The following is a 21,129-nucleotide window of genomic DNA, read 5'->3' on the forward strand; positions in this document are numbered from 1 at the left end:
GGTTAGTATCCAGAGCTACAACAACAATGTGTGCTGATTGAACTAAACTAAATAGTTGGAGGATGCGGGCATCGATCCCGCTACCTCTCGCATGCTAAGAGAGCGCTCTACCATTTGAGATAATCCCTCTGTGCCTCCAACAAGAAGTATGAAATCTCAATGACCGCACTGCCAAATCCCTCGTCCATAAGAAAGGATACTTTTTTTTAAAGTATGCTTGCTTCAGCTGTCTAAAAGTATTTTTCATGGTAGTTCAGTAAAGGTTGAAGTAGTGACTGCAGTAAGCCCTGTGGTGGAAATAGTTGTATTGTTGGGTTAGTATCCAGAGCTACAACAACAATGTGTGCTGATTGAACCAAACTAAATAGTTGGAGGATGCGGAAATCAATCCCAATACCTCTAGGATGCTAAACGAGCGCTCTATACCATTTGAGATAATCCCCTGTGCCTCCAACAAGAAGTATGACATCTCAATGACCGCACTGCCAAATCCCTCGTCCATAAGAAAGGATACTTTTTTTAAAGTTTGCTTGCTTCAGCTGTCTAAAAGTATTTTTCATGGTAGTTCAGTAAAGGTTGAAGTAGTGACTGAAGTAAGCCCCGTGGTGGAAATAGTTGTATTGTTGGGTTAGTATCCAGAGCTACAACAACAATGTGTGCTGATTGAACCAAACTAAATAGTTGGAGGATGCGGAAATCAATCCCAATACCTCTAGGATGCTAAACGAGCGCTCTATACCATTTGAGATAATCCCCCTGTGCCTCCAACAAGAAGTATGAAATCTCAATGACCGCACTGCCAAATCCTCGTCCATAAGTAGGGTACTTTTTTAAAGTATGCTTGCTTCAGGTGTCTAAAAGTATTTTTCATGGTAGTTCAGTAAAGGTTGAAGTAGTGACTGCAGTAAGCTGTGGTGGAAATAGTTGTATTGTTGGGTTAGTATCCAGAGCTACAACAACAATGTGTGCTGATTGAACCAAACTAAATAGTTGGAGGATGCGGAAATCAATCCCAATACCTCTAGGATGCTAAACGAGCGCTCTATACCATTTGAGATAATCCCCTGTTCCTCCAACAAGAAGTATGAAATCTCAATGACCGCACTGCCAAATCCTCGTCCATAAGAAAGATACTTTTTTAAGTATGCTTGCTTCAGCTGTCTAAAAGTATTTTTCATGGTAGTTCAGTAAAGGTTGAAGTAGTGACTGCAGTAAGCCCTGTGGTGGAAATAGTTGTATTGTTGGGTTAGTATCCAGAGCTACAACAACAATGTGTGCTGATTGAACCAAACTAAATAGTTGGAGGATGCGGAAATCAATCCCAATACCTCTAGGATGCTAAACGAGCGCTCTATACCATTTGAGATAATCCCCTGTGCCTCCAACAAGAAGTATGAAATCTCAATGACCGCACTGCCAAATCCCTCGTCCATAAGTAGGGGTACTTTTTTTAAAGTATGCTTGCTTCAGGTGTCTAAAAGTATTTTTCATGGTAGTTCAGTAAAGGTTGAAGTAGTGACTGCAGTAAGCGCTGTGGTGGAAATAGTTGTATTGTTGGGTTAGTATCCAGAGCTACAACAACAATGTGTGCTGATTGAACCAAACTAAATAGTTGGAGGATGCGGAAATCAATCCCAATACCTCTAGGATGCTAAACGAGCGCTCTATACCATTTGAGATAATCCCCCTGTGCCTCCAACAAGAAGTATGAAATCTCAATGACCGCACTGCCAAATCCTCGTCCATAAGAAAGGATACTTTTTTAAAGTTTGCTTGCTTCAGCTGTCTAAAAGTATTTTTCATGGTAGTTCAGTAAAGGTTGAAGTAGTGACTGAAGTAAGCCCAGTGTTGGAAATAGTTGTATTGTTGGGTTAGTATCCAAAGCTACAACAACAATGTGTGCTGATTGAACCAAACTAAATAGTTGGAGGATGCGGGAATCGATCCCAATACCTCTAGGATGCTAAGCAAGCGCTCTATACCATTTGAGATAATCCCCCTGTGCCTCCAACAAGAAGTATGAAATCTCAATGACCGCACTGCCAAATCCCTCGTCCATAAGAAAGATAATTTTTTTTTTTAAGTGCTTGCTTCAGCTGTGTAAAAGTATTTTTCATGGTAGTTCAGTAAAGGTCGATCCCACTAAGCGAGCGCTCTACCATTTGAGCTAATCCCCTGTGCCTCCAACAAGAAGTAGGAAATCTCAATAACAGCACTGCCAAATCCCTCGTCCATAAGAAAGATACTTTTTTTAAAGTATGCTTGCTTCAGCTGTCTAAAAGTATTCTTCATGGTAGTTCAGTAAAGGTTGAAGTAGTGACTGCAGTAAGCCCCGTGGTGGAAATAGTTGTATTGTTGGGTTAGTATCCAGAGCTACAACAACAATGTGTGCTGATTGAACTAAACTAAATAGTTGGAGGATGCGGGCATCGATCCCACTACCTCTCGCATGCTAAGCAAGCGCTCTACCATTTGAGATAATCCCCCTGTGCCTCCAACAAGAAGTATGAAATCTCAATGACCGCACTGCCAAATCCCTCGTCCATAAGAAAGGATACTTTTTTTTAAAGTATGCTTGCTTCAGCTGTCTAAAAGTATTTTTCATGGTAGTTCAGTAAAGGTCGATCCCACTACCTCTCGCATGCTAAGCGAGCGCTCTACCATTTGAGCTAATCCCCCTGTGCCTCCAACAAGAAGTAGGAAATCTCAATAACAGCACTTGTCCATAAGAAAGATACTTTTTTTTTTAAAGTATGCTTGCTTCAGCTGTCTAAAAGTATTCTTCATGGTAGTTCAGTAATGGTTGAAGTAGTGACTGCAGTAAGCCCCGTGGTGGAAATAGTTGTATTGTTGGGTTAGTATCCAGAGCTACAACAACAATGTGTGCTGATTGAACTAAACTAAATAGTTGGAGGATGCGGGCATCGATCCCGCTACCTCTCGCATGCTAAGAGAGCGCTCTACCATTTGAGATAATCCCTCTGTGCCTCCAACAAGAAGTATGAAATCTCAATGACCGCACTGCCAAATCCCTCGTCCATAAGAAAGGATACTTTTTTTTAAAGTATGCTTGCTTCAGCTGTCTAAAAGTATTTTTCATGGTAGTTCAGTAAAGGTTGAAGTAGTGACTGCAGTAAGCCCTGTGGTGGAAATAGTTGTATTGTTGGGTTAGTATCCAGAGCTACAACAACAATGTGTGCTGATTGAACCAAACTAAATAGTTGGAGGATGCGGAAATCAATCCCAATACCTCTAGGATGCTAAACGAGCGCTCTATACCATTTGAGATAATCCCCCTGTGCCTCCAACAAGAAGTATGACATCTCAATGACCGCACTGCCAAATCCCTCGTCCATAAGAAAGGATACTTTTTTTAAAGTTTGCTTGCTTCAGCTGTCTAAAAGTATTTTTCATGGTAGTTCAGTAAAGGTTGAAGTAGTGACTGAAGTAAGCCCCGTGGTGGAAATAGTTGTATTGTTGGGTTAGTATCCAGAGCTACAACAACAATGTGTGCTGATTGAACCAAACTAAATAGTTGGAGGATGCGGAAATCAATCCCAATACCTCTAGGATGCTAAACGAGCGCTCTATACCATTTGAGATAATCCCCTGTGCCTCCAACAAGAAGTATGAAATCTCAATGACAGCACTGCCAAATCCCTCGTCCATAAGTAGGGGTACTTTTTTTAAAGTATGCTTGCTTCAGGTGTCTAAAAGTATTTTCATGGTAGTTCAGTAAAGGTTGAAGTAGTGACTGCAGTAAGCGCTGTGGTGGAAATAGTTGTATTGTTGGGTTAGTATCCAGAGCTACAACAACAATGTGTGCTGATTGAACCAAACTAAATAGTTGGAGGATGCGGAAATCAATCCCAATACCTCTAGGATGCTAAACGAGCGCTCTATACCATTTGAGATAATCCCCCTGTTCCTCCAACAAGAAGTATGAAATCTCAATGACCGCACTGCCAAATCCTCGTCCATAAGAAAGATACTTTTTTTTAAGTATGCTTGCTTCAGCTGTCTAAAAGTATTTTTCATGGTAGTTCAGTAAAGGTTGAAGTAGTGACTGCAGTAAGCCCTGTGGTGGAAATAGTTGTATTGTTGGGTTAGTATCCAGAGCTACAACAACAATGTGTGCTGATTGAACCAAACTAAATAGTTGGAGGATGCGGAAATCAATCCCAATACCTCTAGGATGCTAAACGAGCGCTCTATACCATTTGAGATAATCCCCCTGTGCCTCCAACAAGAAGTATGACATCTCAATGACCGCACTGCCAAATCCTCGTCCATAAGAAAGGATACTTTTTTAAAGTTTGCTTGCTTCAGCTGTCTAAAAGTATTTTTCATGGTAGTTCAGTAAAGGTTGAAGTAGTGACTGAAGTAAGCCCCGTGGTGGAAATAGTTGTATTGTTGGGTTAGTATCCAGAGCTACAACAACAATGTGTGCTGATTGAACTAAACTAAATAGTTGGAGGATGCAGGCATCAATCCCACTACCTCTCGCATGCTAAGCGAGCGCTCTACCATTTGAGCTAATCCCCTGTGCCTCCAACAAGAAGTAGGAAATCTCAATGACAGCACTGCCAAATCCCTCGTCCATAAGTAGGGGTACTTTTTTTAAAAGTATGCTTGCTTCAGGTGTCTAAAAGTATTTTTCATGGTAGTTCAGTAAAGGTTGAAGTAGTGACTGCAGTAAGCGCTGTGGTGGAAATAGTTGTATTGTTGGGTTAGTATCCAGAGCTACAACAACAATGTGTGCTGATTGAACCAAACTAAATAGTTGGAGGATGCGGAAATCAATCCCAATACCTCTAGGATGCTAAACGAGCTCTATACCATTTGAGATAATCCCCTGTGCCTCCAACAAGAAGTATGAAATCTCAATGACCGCACTGCCAAATCCCTCGTCCATAAGAAAGGATACTTTTTTAAAGTTTGCTTGCTTCAGCTGTCTAAAAGTATTTTTCATGGTAGTTCAGTAAAGGTTGAAGTAGTGACTGCAGTAAGCCCTGTGGTGGAAATAGTTGTATTGTTGGGTTAGTATCCAGAGCTACAACAACAATGTGTGCTGATTGAACCAAACTAAATAGTTGGAGGATGCGGAAATCAATCCCAATACCTCTAGGATGCTAAACGAGCGCTCTATACCATTTGAGATAATCCCCTGTGCCTCCAACAAGAAGTATGAAATCTCAATGACCGCACTGCCAAATCCCTCGTCCATAAGAAAGGATACTTTTTTTAAAGTTTGCTTGCTTCAGCTGTCTAAAAGTATTTTTCATGGTAGTTCAGTAAAGGTTGAAGTAGTGACTGAAGTAAGCCCCGTGGTGGAAATAGTTGTATTGTTGGGTTAGTATCCAGAGCTACAACAACAATGTGTGCTGATTGAACTAAACTAAATAGTTGGAGGATGCGGGCATCGATCCCGCTACCTCTCGCATGCTAAGCGAGCGCTCTACCATTTGAGCTAATCCCCCTGTGCCTCCAACAAGAAGTAGGAAATCTCAATAACAGCACTGCCAAATCCCTCGTCCATAAGTAGGGATACTTTTTTTAAAGTATGCTTGCTTCAGCTGTCTAAAAGTATTTTTCATGGTAGTTCAGTAAAGGTTGAAGTAGTGACTGCAGTAAGCCCTGTGGTGGAAATAGTTGTATTGTTGGGTTAGTATCCAGAGCTACAACAACAATGTGTGCTGATTGAACCAAACTAAATAGTTGGAGGATGCGGAAATCAATCCCAATACCTCTAGGATGCTAAACGAGCGCTCTATACCATTTGAGATAATCCCCCTGTGCCTCCAACAAGAAGTATGACATCTCAATGACCGCACTGCCAAATCCCTCGTCCATAAGAAAGGATACTTTTTTTAAAGTTTGCTTGCTTCAGCTGTCTAAAAGTATTTTTCATGGTAGTTCAGTAAAGGTTGAAGTAGTGACTGAAGTAAGCCCGTGGTGGAAATAGTTGTATTGTTGGGTTAGTATCCAGAGCTACAACAACAATGTGTGCTGATTGAACTAAACTAAATAGTTGGAGGATGCGGGCATCGATCCCGCTACCTCTCGCATGCTAAGCGAGCGCTCTACCATTTGAGCTAATCCCCCTGTGCCTCCAACAAGAAGTAGGAAATCTCAATGACAGCACTGCCAAATCCCTCGTCCATAAGTAGGGGTACTTTTTTAAAGTATGCTTGCTTCAGGTGTCTAAAAGTATTTTTCATGGTAGTTCAGTAAAGGTTGAAGTAGTGACTGCAGTAAGCGCTGTGGTGGAAATAGTTGTATTGTTGGGTTAGTATCCAGAGCTACAACAACAATGTGTGCTGATTGAACCAAACTAAATAGTTGGAGGATGCGGAAATCAATCCCAATACCTCTCGCATGCTAAGCAAGCGCTCTACCATTTGAGCTAATCCCCCTGTGCCTCTAACAAGAAGTAGGAAATCTCAATGACCGTACTGCCAAATCCTTCGTCCATAAGAAGGGATACTTTTTAAAAAGTATGCTTGCTTCAGCTGTCTAAAATTAATTTTCATGGTAGTTCAGTAAAGGTTGAAATAGTGACTGCAGTAAGCCCTGTGGTGGAAATAGTTGTATTGTTGGGTTAGTATCCAGAGCTACAACAACAATGTGTGCTGATTGAACCAAACTAAATAGTTGGAGGATGCGGAAATCAATCCCAATACCTCTAGGATGCTAAACGAGCGCTCTATACCATTTGAGATAATCCCCTGTGCCTCCAACAAGAAGTATGACATCTCAATGACCGCACTGCCAAATCACTCGTCCATAAGAAAGGATACTTTTTTAAAGTTTGCTTGCTTCAGCTGTCTAAAAGTATTTTTCATGGTAGTTCAGTAAAGGTTGAAGTAGTGACTGAAGTAAGCCCCGTGGTGGAAATAGTTGTATTGTTGGGTTAGTATCCAGAGCTACAACAACAATGTGTGCTGATTGAACTAAACTAAATAGTTGGAGGATGCGGGCATCGATCCCGCTACCTCTCGCATGCTAAGCGAGCGCTCTACCATTTGAGCTAATCCCCTGTGCCTCCAACAAGAAGTAGGAAATCTCAATGACAGCACTGCCAAATCCCTCGTCCATAAGTAGGGTACTTTTTTTAAAGTATGCTTGCTTCAGGTGTCTAAAAGTATTTTTCATGGTAGTTCAGTAAAGGTTGAAGTAGTGACTGCAGTAAGCGCTGTGGTGGAAATAGTTGTATTGTTGGGTTAGTATCCAGAGCTACAACAACAATGTGTGCTGATTGAACCAAACTAAATAGTTGGAGGATGCGGAAATCAATCCAATACCTCTAGGATGCTAAGCGAGCGCTCTACCATTTGAGCTAATCCCCCTGTGCCTCCAACAAGAAGTAGGAAATCTCAATAACAGCACTGCCAAATCCCTCGTCCATAAGTAGGGATACTTTTTTTAAAGTATGCTTGCTTCAGCTGTCTAAAAGTATTTTTCATGGTAGTTCAGTAAAGGTTGAAGTAGTGACTGCAGTAAGCCCTGTGGTGGAAATAGTTGTATTGTTGGGTTAGTATCCAGAGCTACAACAACAATGTGTGCTGATTGAACCAAACTAAATAGTTGGAGGATGCGGAAATCAATCCCAATACCTCTAGGATGCTAAACGAGCGCTCTATACCATTTGAGATAATCCCCCTGTGCCTCCAACAAGAAGTATGAAATCTCAATGACCGCACTGCCAAATCCATCGTCCATAAGAAAGATACTTTTTTTAAAGTTTGCTTGCTTCAGCTGTCTAAAAGTATTTTTCATGGTAGTTCAGTAAAGGTTGAAGTAGTGACTGCAGTAAGCCCTGTGGTGGAAATAGTTGTATTGTTGGGTTAGTATCCAGAGCTACAACAACAATGTGTGCTGATTGAACCAAACTAAATAGTTGGAGGATGCGGAAATCAATCCCAATACCTCTAGGATGCTAAACGAGCGCTCTATACCATTTGAGATAATCCCCCTGTGCCTCCAACAAGAAGTATGAAATCTCAATGACCGCACTGCCAAATCCCTCGTCCATAAGTAGGGGTACTTTTTTAAAGTATGCTTGCTTCAGGTGTCTAAAAGTATTTTTCATGGTAGTTCAGTAAAGGTTGAAGTAGTGACTGCAGTAAGCGCTGTGGTGGAAATAGTTGTATTGTTGGGTTAGTATCCAGAGCTACAACAACAATGTGTGCTGATTGAACCAAACTAAATAGTTGGAGGATGCGGAAATCAATCCCAATACCTCTAGGATGCTAAGCGAGCGCTCTACCATTTGAGATAATCCCCCTGTGCCTCCAACAAGAAGTATGAAATCTCAATGACCGCACTGCCAAATCCCTCGTCCATAAGAAAGGATACTTTTTTAAAGTTTGCTTGCTTCAGCTGTCTAAAAGTATTTTTTTCATGGTAGTTCAGTAAAGGTTGAAGTAGTGACTGCAGTAAGCGCTGTGGTGGAAATAGTTGTATTGTTGGGTTAGTATCCAGAGCTACAACAACAATGTGTGCTGATTGAACCAAACTAAATAGTTGGAGGATGCGGAAATCAATCCCAATACCTCTAGGATGCTAAACGAGCGCTCAATACCATTTGAGATAATCCCCTGTGCCTCCAACAAGAAGTATGAAATCTCAATGACCGCACTGCCAAATCCCTCGTCCATAAGAAAGGATACTTTTTTAAAGTTTGCTTGCTTCAGCTGTCTAAAAGTATTTTCATGGTAGTTCAGTAAAGGTTGAAGTAGTGACTGCAGTAAGCCCTGTGGTGGAAATAGTTGTATTGTTGGGTTAGTATCCAGAGCTACAACAACAATGTGTGCTGATTGAACCAAACTAAATAGTTGGAGGATGCGGAAATCAATCCCAATACCTCTAGGATGCTAAACGAGCGCTCTATACCATTTGAGATAATCCCCTGTGCCTCCAACAAGAAGTATGACATCTCAATGACCGCACTGCCAAATCCCTCGTCCATAAGAAAGGATACTTTTTTTTAAAGTTTGCTTGCTTCAGCTGTCTAAAAGTATTTTCATGGTAGTTCAGTAAAGGTTGAAGTAGTGACTGAAGTAAGCCCCGTGGTGGAAATAGTTGTATTGTTGGGTTAGTATCCAGAGCTACAACAACAATGTGTGCTGATTGAACTAAACTAAATAGTTGGAGGATGCGGGCATCGATCCCGCTACCTCTCGCATGCTAAGCGAGCGCTCTACCATTTGAGCTAATCCCCTGTGCCTCCAACAAGAAGTAGGAAATCTCAATGACAGCACTGCCAAATCCCTCGTCCATAAGAAAGGATACTTTTTTAAAGTATGCTTGCTTCAGCTGTCTAAAAGTATTTTTCATGGTAGTTCAGTAAAGGTTGAAGTAGTGACTGCAGTAAGCCCTGTGGTGGAAATAGTTGTATTGTTGGGTTAGTATCCAGAGCTACAACAACAATGTGTGCTGATTGAACCAAACTAAATAGTTGGAGGATGCGGAAATCAATCCCAATACCTCTAGGATGCTAAACGAGCGCTCTATACCATTTGAGATAATCCCCCTGTGCCTCCAACAAGAAGTATGACATCTCAATGACCGCACTGCCAAATCCCTCGTCCATAAGAAAGGATACTTTTTTTAAAGTTTGCTTGCTTCAGCTGTCTAAAAGTATTTTTCATGGTAGTTCAGTAAAGGTTGAAGTAGTGACTGAAGTAAGCCCCGTGGTGGAAATAGTTGTATTGTTGGGTTAGTATCCAGAGCTACAACAACAATGTGTGCTGATTGAACTAAACTAAATAGTTGGAGGATGCGGGCATCGATCCCGCTACCTCTCGCATGCTAGCGAGCGCTCTACCATTTGAGCTAATCCCCTGTGCCTCCAACAAGAAGTAGAAATCTCAATGACAGCACTGCCAAATCCCTCGTCCATAAGTAGGGGTACTTTTTTTAAAGTATGCTTGCTTCAGGTGTCTAAAAGTATTTTTCATGGTAGTTCAGTAAAGGTTGAAGTAGTGACTGCAGTAAGCGCTGTGGTGGAAATAGTTGTATTGTTGGGTTAGTATCCAGAGCTACAACAACAATGTGTGCTGATTGAACCAAACTAAATAGTTGGAGGATGCGGAAATCAATCCCAATACCTCTAGGATGCTAAACGAGCGCTCTATACCATTTGAGATAATCCCCCTGTGCCTCCAACAAGAAGTAGGAAATCTCAATGACAGCACTGCCAAATCCCTCGTCCATAAGAAAGGATACTTTTTTTAAGTTTGCTTGCTTCAGCTGTCTAAAAGTATTTTTTCATGGTAGTTCAGTAAAGGTTGAAGTAGTGACTGCAGTAAGCCCTGTGGTGGAAATAGTTGTATTGTTGGGTTAGTATCCAGAGCTACAACAACAATGTGTGCTGATTGAACCAAACTAAATAGTTGGAGGATGCGGAAATCAATCCCAATACCTCTAGGATGCTAAACGAGCGCTCTATACCATTTGAGATAATCCCCCTGTGCCTCCAACAAGAAGTATGAAATCTCAATGACCGCACTGCCAAATCCCTCGTCCATAAGAAAGGATACTTTTTTAAAGTTTGCTTGCTTCAGCTGTCTAAAAGTATTTTTCATGGTAGTTCAGTAAAGGTTGAAGTAGTGACTGAAGTAAGCCCCGTGGTGGAAATAGTTGTATTGTTGGGTTAGTATCCAGAGCTACAACAACAATGTGTGCTGATTGAACTAAACTAAATAGTTGGAGGATGCGGGCATCGATCCCGCTACCTCTCGCATGCTAAGCGAGCGCTCTACCATTTGAGCTAATCCCCCTGTGCCTCCAACAAGAAGTAGGAAATCTCAATAACAGCACTGCCAAATCCCTCGTCCATAAGTAGGGATACTTTTTTTTTAAGTATGCTTGCTTCAGCTGTCTAAAAGTATTTTTCATGGTAGTTCAGTAAAGGTTGAAGTAGTGACTGCAGTAAGCCCTGTGGTGGAAATAGTTGTATTGTTGGGTTAGTATCCAGAGCTACAACAACAATGTGTGCTGATTGAAGCAAACTAAATAGTTGGAGGATGCGGAAATCAATCCCAATACCTCTAGGATGCTAAACGAGCGCTCTATACCATTTGAGATAATCCCCCTGTGCCTCCAACAAGAAGTATGAAATCTCAATGACCGCACTGCCAAATCCCTCGTCCATAAGAAAGGATACTTTTTTTAAAAGTTTGCTTGCTTCAGCTGTCTAAAAGTATTTTTCATGGTAGTTCAGTAAAGGTTGAAGTAGTGACTGAAGTAAGACCCGTGGTGGAAATAGTTGTATTGTTGGGTTAGTATCCAGAGCTACAACAACAATGTGTGCTGATTGAACTAAACTAAACAGTTGGAGGATGCGGGCATCGATCCCGCTACCTCTCGCATGCTGAGCGCTCTACCATTTGAGCTAATCCCCTGTGCCTCTAACAAGAAGTAGAAATCTCAATGACCGCACTGCCAAATCCTTCGACCATAAGAAGGGATACTTTTTAAAAGTATGCTTGCTTCAGCTGTCTAAAATTAATTTTCATGGTAGTTCAGTAAAGGTTGAAATAGTGACTGCAGTAAGCCCTGTGGTGGAAATAGTTGTATTGTTGGGTTAGTATCCAGAGCTACAACAACAATGTGTGCTGATTGAACCAAACTAAATAGTTGGAGGATGCGGAAATCAATCCCAATACCTCTAGGATGCTAAACGAGCGCTCTATACCATTTGAGATAATCCCCTGTGCCTCCAACAAGAAGTATGACATCTCAATGACCGCACTGCCAAATCCCTCGTCCATAAGAAAGGATACTTTTTTAAAGTTTGCTTGCTTCAGCTGTCTAAAAGTATTTTTCATGGTAGTTCAGTAAGGTTGAAGTAGTGACTGAAGTAAGCCCCGTGGTGGAAATAGTTGTATTGTTGGGTTAGTATCCAGAGCTACAACAACAATGTGTGCTGATTGAACTAAACTAAATAGTTGGAGGATGCGGGCATCGATCCCACTACCTCTCGCATGCTAAGCGAGCGCTCTACCATTTGAGCTAATCCCCTGTGCCTCCAACAAGAAGTAGGAAATCTCAATGACAGCACTGCCAAATCCCTCGTCCATAAGTAGGGGTACTTTTTTAAAGTATGCTTGCTTCAGGTGTCTAAAAGTATTTTTCATGGTAGTTCAGTAAAGGTTGAAGTAGTGACTGCAGTAAGCGCTGTGGTGGAAATAGTTGTATTGTTGGGTTAGTATCCAGAGCTACAACAACAATGTGTGCTGATTGAACCAAACTAAATAGTTGGAGGATGCGGAAATCAATCCCAATACCTCTAGGATGCTAAACGAGCGCTCTATACCATTTGAGATAATCCCCTGTGCCTCAACAAGAAGTAGGAAATCTCAATGACCGCACTGCCAAATCCCTCGTCCATAAGTAGGGATACTTTTTTTAAAAGTATGCTTGCTTCAGCTGTCTAAAAGTATTTTCATGGTAGTTCAGTAAAGGTTGAAGTAGTGACTGCAGTAAGCCTGTGGTGGAAATAGTTGTATTGTTGGGTTAGTATCCAGAGCTACAACAACAATGTGTGCTGATTGAACCAAACTAAATAGTTGGAGGATGCGGAAATCAATCCCAATACCTCTAGGATGCTAAACGAGCGCTCTATACCATTTGAGATAATCCCCTGTGCCTCCAACAAGAAGTATGAAATCTCAATGACCGCACTGCCAAATCCCTCGTCCATAAGAAAGGATACTTTTTTAAAGTTTGCTTGCTTCAGCTGTCTAAAAGTATTTTTCATGGTAGTTCAGTAAAGGTTGAAGTAGTGACTGCAGTAAGCCCTGTGGTGGAAATAGTTGTATTGTTGGGTTAGTATCCAGAGCTACAACAACAATGTGTGCTGATTGAACCAAACTAAATAGTTGGAGGATGCGGAAATCAATCCCAATACCTCTAGGATGCTAAACGAGCGCTCTATACCATTTGAGATAATCCCCCTGTGCCTCCAACAAGAAGTATGAAATCTCAATGACAGCACTGCCAAATCCCTCGTCCATAAGAAAGGATACTTTTTTTAAAGTTTGCTTGCTTCAGGTGTCTAAAAGTATTTTTCATGGTAGTTCAGTAAAGGTTGAAGTAGTGACTGCAGTAAGCTGTGGTGGAAATAGTTGTATTGTTGGGTTAGTATCCAAGCTACAACAACAATGTGTGCTGATTGAACCAAACTAAATAGTTGGAGGATGCGGAAATCGATCCCAATACCTCTAGCATGCTAAGCAAGCGCTCTATACCATTTGAGATAATCCCCCTGTGCCTCCAACAAAGAAGTAGGAAATCTCAATAACCGTACTGCCAAATCCTTCGTCCATAAGTAGGGATACTTTTTAAAAAGTATGCTTGCTTCAGCTGTCTAAAATTAATTTTCATGGTAGTTCAGTAAAGGTTGAAGTAGTGACTGCAGTAAGCCCTGTGGTGGAAATAGTTGTATTGTTGGGTTAGTATCCAGAGCTACAACAACAATGTGTGCTGATTGAACCAAACTAAATAGTTGGAGGATGCGGAAATCAATCCCAATACCTCTAGGATGCTAAACGAGCGCTCTATACCATTTGAGATAATCCCCTGTGCCTCCAACAAGAAGTATGACATCTCAATGACCGCACTGCCAAATCCCTCGTCCATAAGAAAGGATACTTTTTTAAAGTTTGCTTGCTTCAGCTGTCTAAAAGTATTTTTCATGGTAGTTCAGTAAAGGTTGAAGTAGTGACTGAAGTAAGCCCCGTGGTGGAAATAGTTGTATTGTTGGGTTAGTATCCAGAGCTACAACAACAATGTGTGCTGATTGAACTAAACTAAATAGTTGGAGGATGCGGGCATCGATCCCGCTACCTCTCGCATGCTAAGCGAGCGCTCTACCATTTGAGCTAATCCCCTGTGCCTCCAACAAGAAGTAGGAAATCTCAATGACAGCACTGCCAAATCCCTCGTCCATAAGTAGGGGTACTTTTTTAAAGTATGCTTGCTTCAGGTGTCTAAAAGTATTTTTCATGGTAGTTCAGTAAAGGTTGAAGTAGTGACTGCAGTAAGCGCTGTGGTGGAAATAGTTGTATTGTTGGGTTAGTATCCAGAGCTACAACAACAATGTGTGCTGATTGAACCAAACTAAATAGTTGGAGGATGCGGAAATCAATCCCAATACCTCTCGCATGCTAAGCAAGCGCTCTACCATTTGAGCTAATCCCCTGTGCCTCTAACAAGAAGTAGGAAATCTCAATGACCGTACTGCCAAATCCTTCGTCCATAAGAAGGATACTTTTTAAAAAGTATGCTTGCTTCAGCTGTCTAAAATTAATTTTCATGGTAGTTCAGTAAAGGTTGAAATAGTGACTGCAGTAAGCCCTGTGGTGGAAATAGTTGTATTGTTGGGTTAGTATCCAGAGCTACAACAACAATGTGTGCTGATTGAACCAAACTAAATAGTTGGAGGATGCGGAAATCAATCCCAATACCTCTAGGATGCTAAACGAGCTCTATACCATTTGAGATAATCCCCCTGTGCCTCCAACAAGAAGTATGACATCTCAATGACCGCACTGCCAAATCCCTCGTCCATAAGAAAGGATACTTTTTTTAAAGTTTGCTTGCTTCAGCTGTCTAAAAGTATTTTTCATGGTAGTTCAGTAAAGGTTGAAGTAGTGACTGAAGTAAGCCCCGTGGTGGAAATAGTTGTATTGTTGGGTTAGTATCCAGAGCTACAACAACAATGTGTGCTGATTGAACTAAACTAAATAGTTGGAGGATGCGGGCATCGATCCCGCTACCTCTCGCATGCTAAGCGAGCGCTCTACCATTTGAGCTAATCCCCTGTGCCTCCAACAAGAAGTAGGAAATCTCAATGACAGCACTGCCAAATCCCTCGTCCATAAGTAGGGTACTTTTTTAAAGTATGCTTGCTTCAGGTGTCTAAAAGTATTTTTCATGGTAGTTCAGTAAAGGTTGAAGTAGTGACTGCAGTAAGCGCTGTGGTGGAAATAGTTGTATTGTTGGGTTAGTATCCAGAGCTACAACAACAATGTGTGCTGATTGAACCAAACTAAATAGTTGGAGGATGCGGGCATCGATCCCAATACCTCTCGCATGCTAAGTAGCGCTCTACCATTTGAGCTAATCCCCTGTGCCTCCAACAAGAAGTAGGAAATCTCAATGACAGCACTGCCAAATCCCTCGTCCATAAGTAGGGATACTTTTTAAAGTATGCTTGCTTCAGCTGTCTAAAAGTATTTTTCATGGTAGTTCAGTAAAGGTTGAAATAGTGACTGCAGTAAGCCCTGTGGTGGAAATAGTTGTATTGTTGGGTTAGTATCCAGAGCTACAACAACAATGTGTGCTGATTGAACCAAACTAAATAGTTGGAGGATGGAAATCAATCCCAATACCTCTAGGATGCTAAACGAGCGCTCTATACCATTTGAGATAATCCCCTGTGCCTCCAACAAGAAGTATGACATCTCAATGACCGCACTGCCAAATCCATCGTCCATAAGAAAGGATACTTTTTTAAAGTTTGCTTGCTTCAGCTGTCTAAAAGTATTTTTCATGGTAGTTCAGTAAAGGTTGAAGTAGTGACTGCAGTAAGCCCTGTGGTGGAAATAGTTGTATTGTTGGGTTAGTATCCAGAGCTACAACAACAATGTGTGCTGATTGAACTAAACTAAATAGTTGGAGGATGCGGAAATCAATCCCAATACCTCTAGGATGCTAAACGAGCGCTCTACCATTTGAGATAATCCCCTGTGCCTCCAACAAGAAGTATGAAATCTCAATGACCGCACTGCCAAATCCCGTCCATAAGTAGGGGTACTTTTTTAAAGTATGCTTGCTTCAGGTGTCTAAAAGTATTTTTCATGGTAGTTCAGTAAAGGTTGAAGTAGTGACTGCAGTAAGCGCTGTGGTGGAAATAGTTGTATTGTTGGGTTAGTATCCAGAGCTACAACAACAAGCTGATTGAACCAAACTAAATAGTTGGAGGATCGGAAATCAATCCCAATACCTCAGCACTGCTCTATACCATTTGAGATAATCCCCTGTGCCTCCAACAAGAAGTATGAAATCTCAATGACCGCACTGCCAAATCCCTCGTCCATAAGAAAGGATACTTTTTTAAAGTATGCTTGCTTCAGCTGTCTAAAAGTATTTTTCATGGTAGTTCAGTAAAGGTTGAAGTAGTGACTGCAGTAAGCCCTGTGGTGGAAATAGTTGTATTGTTGGGTTAGTATCCAGAGCTACAACAACAATGTGTGCTGATTGAACCAAACTAAATAGTTGGAGGATGCGGAAATCAATCCCAATACCTCTAGGATGCTAAACGAGCCCTCAATACCATTTGAGATAATCCCCTGTGCCTCCAACAAGAAGTATGAAATCTCAATGACCGCACTGCCAAATCCCTCGTCCATAAGAAAGGATACTTTTTTAAAGTTTGCTTGCTTCAGCTGTCTAAAAGTATATTTCATGGTAGTTCAGTAAAGGTTGAAGTAGTGACTGCAGTAAGCCCTGTGGTGGAAATAGTTGTATTGTTGGGTTAGTATCCAGAGCTACAACAACAATGTGTGCTGATTGAACCAAACTAAATAGTTGGAGGATACGGAAATCAATCCCAATACCTCTAGGATGCTAAACGAGCGCTCTATACCATTTGAGATAATCCCCTGTGCCTCCAACAAGAAGTATGACATCTCAATGACCGCACTGCCAAATCCCTCGTCCATAAGAAAGGATACTTTTTTAAAGTTTGCTTGCTTCAGCTGTCTACAAGTATTTTTCATGGTAGTTCAGTAAAGGTTGAAGTAGTGACTGAAGTAAGACCCGTGGTGGAAATAGTTGTATTGTTGGGTTAGTATCCAGAGCTACAACAACAATGTGTGCTGATTGAACTAAACTAAATAGTTGGAGGATGCGGGCATCGATCCCGCTACCTCTCGCATGCTAAGCGAGCGCTCTACCATTTGAGCTAATCCCCTGTGCCTCCAACAAGAAGTAGGAAATCTCAATGACAGCACTGCCAAATCCTTCGTCCATAAGAAAGGATACTTTTAAAAAGTTTGCTTGCTTCAGCTGTCTAAAAGTATTTTTCATGGTAGTTCAGTAAAGGTTAAAATAGTGACTGCAGTAAGCCCTGTGGTGGAAATAGTTGTATTGTTGGGTTAGTATCCAGAGCTACAACAACAATGTGTGCTGATTGAACCAAACTAAATAGTTGGAGGATGCGGAAATCAATCCCAATACCTCTAGGATGCTAAACGGCGCCTATACCATTTGAGATAATCCCCCTGTGCCTCCAACAAGAAGTATGACATCTCAATGACCGCACTGCCAAATCCCTCGTCCATAAGAAAGGATACTTTTTTAAAGTTTGCTTGCTTCAGCTGTCTAAAAGTATTTTTCATGGTAGTTCAGTAAAGGTTGAAGTAGTGACTGAAGTAAGCCCCGTGGTGGAAATAGTTGTATTGTTGGGTTAGTATCCAGAGCTACAACAACAATGTGTGCTGATTGAACTAAACTAAATAGTTGGAGGATGCGGGCATCGATCCACTACCTCTCGCATGCTAAGCGGCGCTCTACCATTTGAGCTAATCCCCCTGTGCCTCCAACAAGAAGTAGGAAATCTCAATGACAGCACTGCCAAATCCCTCGTCCATAAGTAGGGGTACTTTTTAAAGTATGCTTGCTTCAGGTGTCTAAAAGTATTTTTCATGGTAGTTCAGTAAAGGTTGAAGTAGTGACTGCAGTAAGCGCTGTGGTGGAAATAGTTGTATTGTTGGGTTAGTATCCAGAGCTACAACAACAATGTGTGCTGATTGAACCAAACTAAATAGTTGGAGGATGCGGAAATCAATCCCAATACCTCTAGGATGCTAACGAGCGCTCTATACCATTTGAGATAATCCCCCTGTGCCTCCAACAAGAAGTATGAAATCTCAATGACCGCACTGCCAAATCCCTCGTCCATAAGAAAGGATACTTTTTTTTAAGTTTGCTTGCTTCAGCTGTCTAAAAGTATTTTTCATGGTAGTTCAGTAAAGGTTGAAGTAGTGACTGCAGTAAGCCCTGTGGTGGAAATAGTTGTATTGTTGGGTTAGTATCCAGAGCTACAACAACAATGTGTGCTGATTGAACCAAACTAAATAGTTGGAGGATGCGGAAATCAATCCCAATACCTCTAGGATGCTAAACGGCGCTCTATACCATTTGAGATAATCCTCTGTGCCTCCAACAAGAAGTATGAAATCTCAATGACCGCACTGCCAAATCCCTCGTCCATAAGAAAGGATACTTTTTTAAAGTTTGCTTGCTTCAGCTGTCTAAAAGTATTTTTCATGGTAGTTCAGTAAAGGTTGAAGTAGTGACTGAAGTAAGCCCTGTGGTGGAAATAGTTGTATTGTTGGGTTAGTATCCAGAGCTACAACAACAATGTGCTGATTGAACCAAACTAAATAGTTGGAGGATGCGGGCATCGATCCCGCTACCTCTCGCATGCTAAGCGAGCGCTCTACCATTTGAGATAATCCCCCTGTGCCTCCAACAGAAGTAGGAAATCTCAATGACAGCACTGCCAAATCCCTCGTCCATAAGAAAGGGATACTTTTTTTAAGTTTGCTTGCTTCAGCTGTCTAAAAGTATTTTTCATGGTAGTTCAGTAAAGGTTGAAGTAGTGACTGCAGTAAGCCCTGTGGTGGAAATAGTTGTATTGTTGGGTTAGTATCCAGAGCTACAACAACAATGTGTGCTGATTGAACCAAACTAAATAGTTGGAGGATGCGGAAATCAATCCCAATACCTCTAGGATGCTAAACGAGCGCTCTATACCATTTGAGATAATCCCCCTGTGCCTCCAACAAGAAGTATGAAATCTCAATGACCGCACTGCCAAATCCCTCGTCCATAAGAAAGGATACTTTTTTAAAGTTTGCTTGCTTCAGCTGTCTAAAAGTATTTTTCATGGTAGTTCAGTAAAGGTTGAAGTAGTGACTGAAGTAAGACCCGTGGTGGAAATAGTTGTATTGTTGGGTTAGTATCCAGAGCTACAACAACAATGTGTGCTGATTGAACTAAACTAAATAGTTGGAGGATGCGGGCATCGATCCCGCTACCTCTCGCATGCTAAGCGAGCGCTCTACCATTTGAGCTAATCCCCCTGTGCCTCTAACAAGAAGTAGGAAATCTCAATGACCGTACTGCCAAATCCTTCGACCATAAGAAGGGATACTTTTTAAAAAGTATGCTTGCTTCAGCTGTCTAAAATTAATTTTCATGGTAGTTCAGTAAAGGTTGAAATAGTGACTGCAGTAAGCCCTGTGGTGGAAATAGTTGTATTGTTGGGTTAGTATCCAGAGCTACAACAACAATGTGTGCTGATTGAACCAAACTAAATAGTTGGAGGATGCGGAAATCAATCCCAATACCTCTAGGATGCTAAACGAGCGCTCTATACCATTTGAGATAATCCCCTGTGCCTCCAACAAGAAGTATGAAATCTCAATGACCGCACTGCCAAATCCCTCGTCCATAAGTAGGGGTACTTTTTTAAAGTATGCTTGCTTCAGGTGTCTAAAAGTATTTTTCATGGTAGTTCAGTAAAGGTTGAAGTAGTGACTGCAGTAAGCGCTGTGGTGGAAATAGTTGTATTGTTGGGTTAGTATCCAGAGCTACAACAACAATGTGTGCTGATTGAAGCAAACTAAATAGTTGGAGGATGCGGAAATCAATCCCAATACCTCTAGGATGCTTAGCGCTCTATACCATTTGAGATAATCCCCCTGTGCCTCCAACAAGAAGTATGAAATCTCAATGACCGCACTCAAAATCCTCGTCCATAAGAAAGGATACTTTTTTTTTAAAGTTTGCTTGCTTCAGCTGTCTAAAAGTATTTTCATGGTAGTTCAGTAAAGGTTGAAGTAGTGACTGCAGTAAGCCCTGTGGTGGAAATAGTTGTATTGTTGGGTTAGTATCCAGAGCTACAACAACAATGTGTGCTGATTGAACCAAACTAAATAGTTGGAGGATGCGGAAATCAATCCCAATACCTCTAGGATGCTAAACGAGCGCTCTATACCATTTGAGATAATCCCCCCTGTGCCTCCAACAAGAAGTATGAAATCTCAATGACCGCACTGCCAAATCCCTCGTCCATAAGAAAGGATACTTTTTTAAAGTTTGCTTGCTTCAGGTGTCTAAAAGTATTTTTCATGGTAGTTCAGTAAAGGTTGAAGTAGTGACTGAAGTAAGCCCAGTGTTGGAAATAGTTGTATTGTTGGGTTAGTATCCAAAGCTACAACAACAATGTGTGCTGATTGAACCAAACTAAATAGTTGGAGGATGCGGGAATCGATCCCAATACCTCTAGGATGCTAAGCGAGCGCTCTATACCATTTGAGATAATCCCCCTGTGCCTCCAACAAGAAGTATGAAATCTCAATGACCGCACTGCCAAATCCTCGTCCATAAGAAAGATAATTTTTTTTTAAGTGCTTGCTTCAGCTGTGTAAAAGTATTTTTCATGGTAGTTCAGTAAAGGTCGATCCCACTACCTCTCGCATGCTAAGCGAGCGCTCTACCATTTGAGCTAATCCCCCTGTGCCTCCAACAAGAAGTAGGAAATCTCAATAACAGCACTGCCAAATCCCTCGTCCATAAGAAAGATACTTTTTTTTAAAAGTATGCTTGCTTCAGCTGTCTAAAAGTATTCTTCATGGTAGTTCAGTAAAGGTTGAAGTAGTGACTGCAGTAAGCCCCGTGGTGGAAATAGTTGTATTGTTGGGTTAGTATCCAGAGCTACAACAACAATGTGTGCTGATTGAACTAAACTAAATAGTTGGAGGATGCGGGCATCGATCCCGAAATAGTTGTATTGTTGGGTTAGTGAGTTATGGGTGTATGATAGCAGAAAAAAACTGCGAGTCTGGAGTTCCCCCTGCTGGCTGTCTGTGGAATAACATTAGGATCAGTTGATCGTGGAGAAAAGCGAAACATGGTCACTGTTTTCCTGTCTTTTGTCGTGCTTATGCTCACTGCGTCTCAGTGGATCGCTCCAAGGCCTTTCTACTGTAAGCAGAGGAGAGGACAGCCTTCCAGTAGAATAAATAAGAGTCACAGCTCCCAACATTT

The 21,129-nt window shown here is 41.5% G+C and overlaps 4 non-coding genes across 4 annotated transcripts; all 4 read right to left on the reverse strand.

Annotated features, from left to right (window-relative positions):
• Positions 1–5,407: 5,407 nt before the first annotated feature.
• trnaa-agc lies at positions 5,408–5,480 on the reverse strand. Its single transcript has one exon. It is a non-coding gene; the product is annotated as a tRNA-Ala (tRNA).
• A 552-nt stretch (positions 5,481–6,032) lies between these two features.
• trnaa-agc lies at positions 6,033–6,105 on the reverse strand. The gene has a single exon. It is a non-coding gene; the product is annotated as a tRNA-Ala (tRNA).
• A 4,606-nt stretch (positions 6,106–10,711) lies between these two features.
• On the reverse strand, positions 10,712–10,784 carry trnaa-agc. Its single transcript has one exon. It is a non-coding gene; the product is annotated as a tRNA-Ala (tRNA).
• Positions 10,785–19,087: 8,303 nt separating this feature from the next.
• trnaa-agc lies at positions 19,088–19,160 on the reverse strand. The gene has a single exon. It is a non-coding gene; the product is annotated as a tRNA-Ala (tRNA).
• Positions 19,161–21,129: the final 1,969 nt, after the last annotated feature.

The sequence above is a fragment of the Oncorhynchus gorbuscha genome, unplaced genomic scaffold (assembly GCF_021184085.1).
Source record: "Oncorhynchus gorbuscha isolate QuinsamMale2020 ecotype Even-year unplaced genomic scaffold, OgorEven_v1.0 Un_scaffold_1849, whole genome shotgun sequence".
NCBI classification, from domain to species: domain Eukaryota; kingdom Metazoa; phylum Chordata; class Actinopteri; order Salmoniformes; family Salmonidae; genus Oncorhynchus; species Oncorhynchus gorbuscha.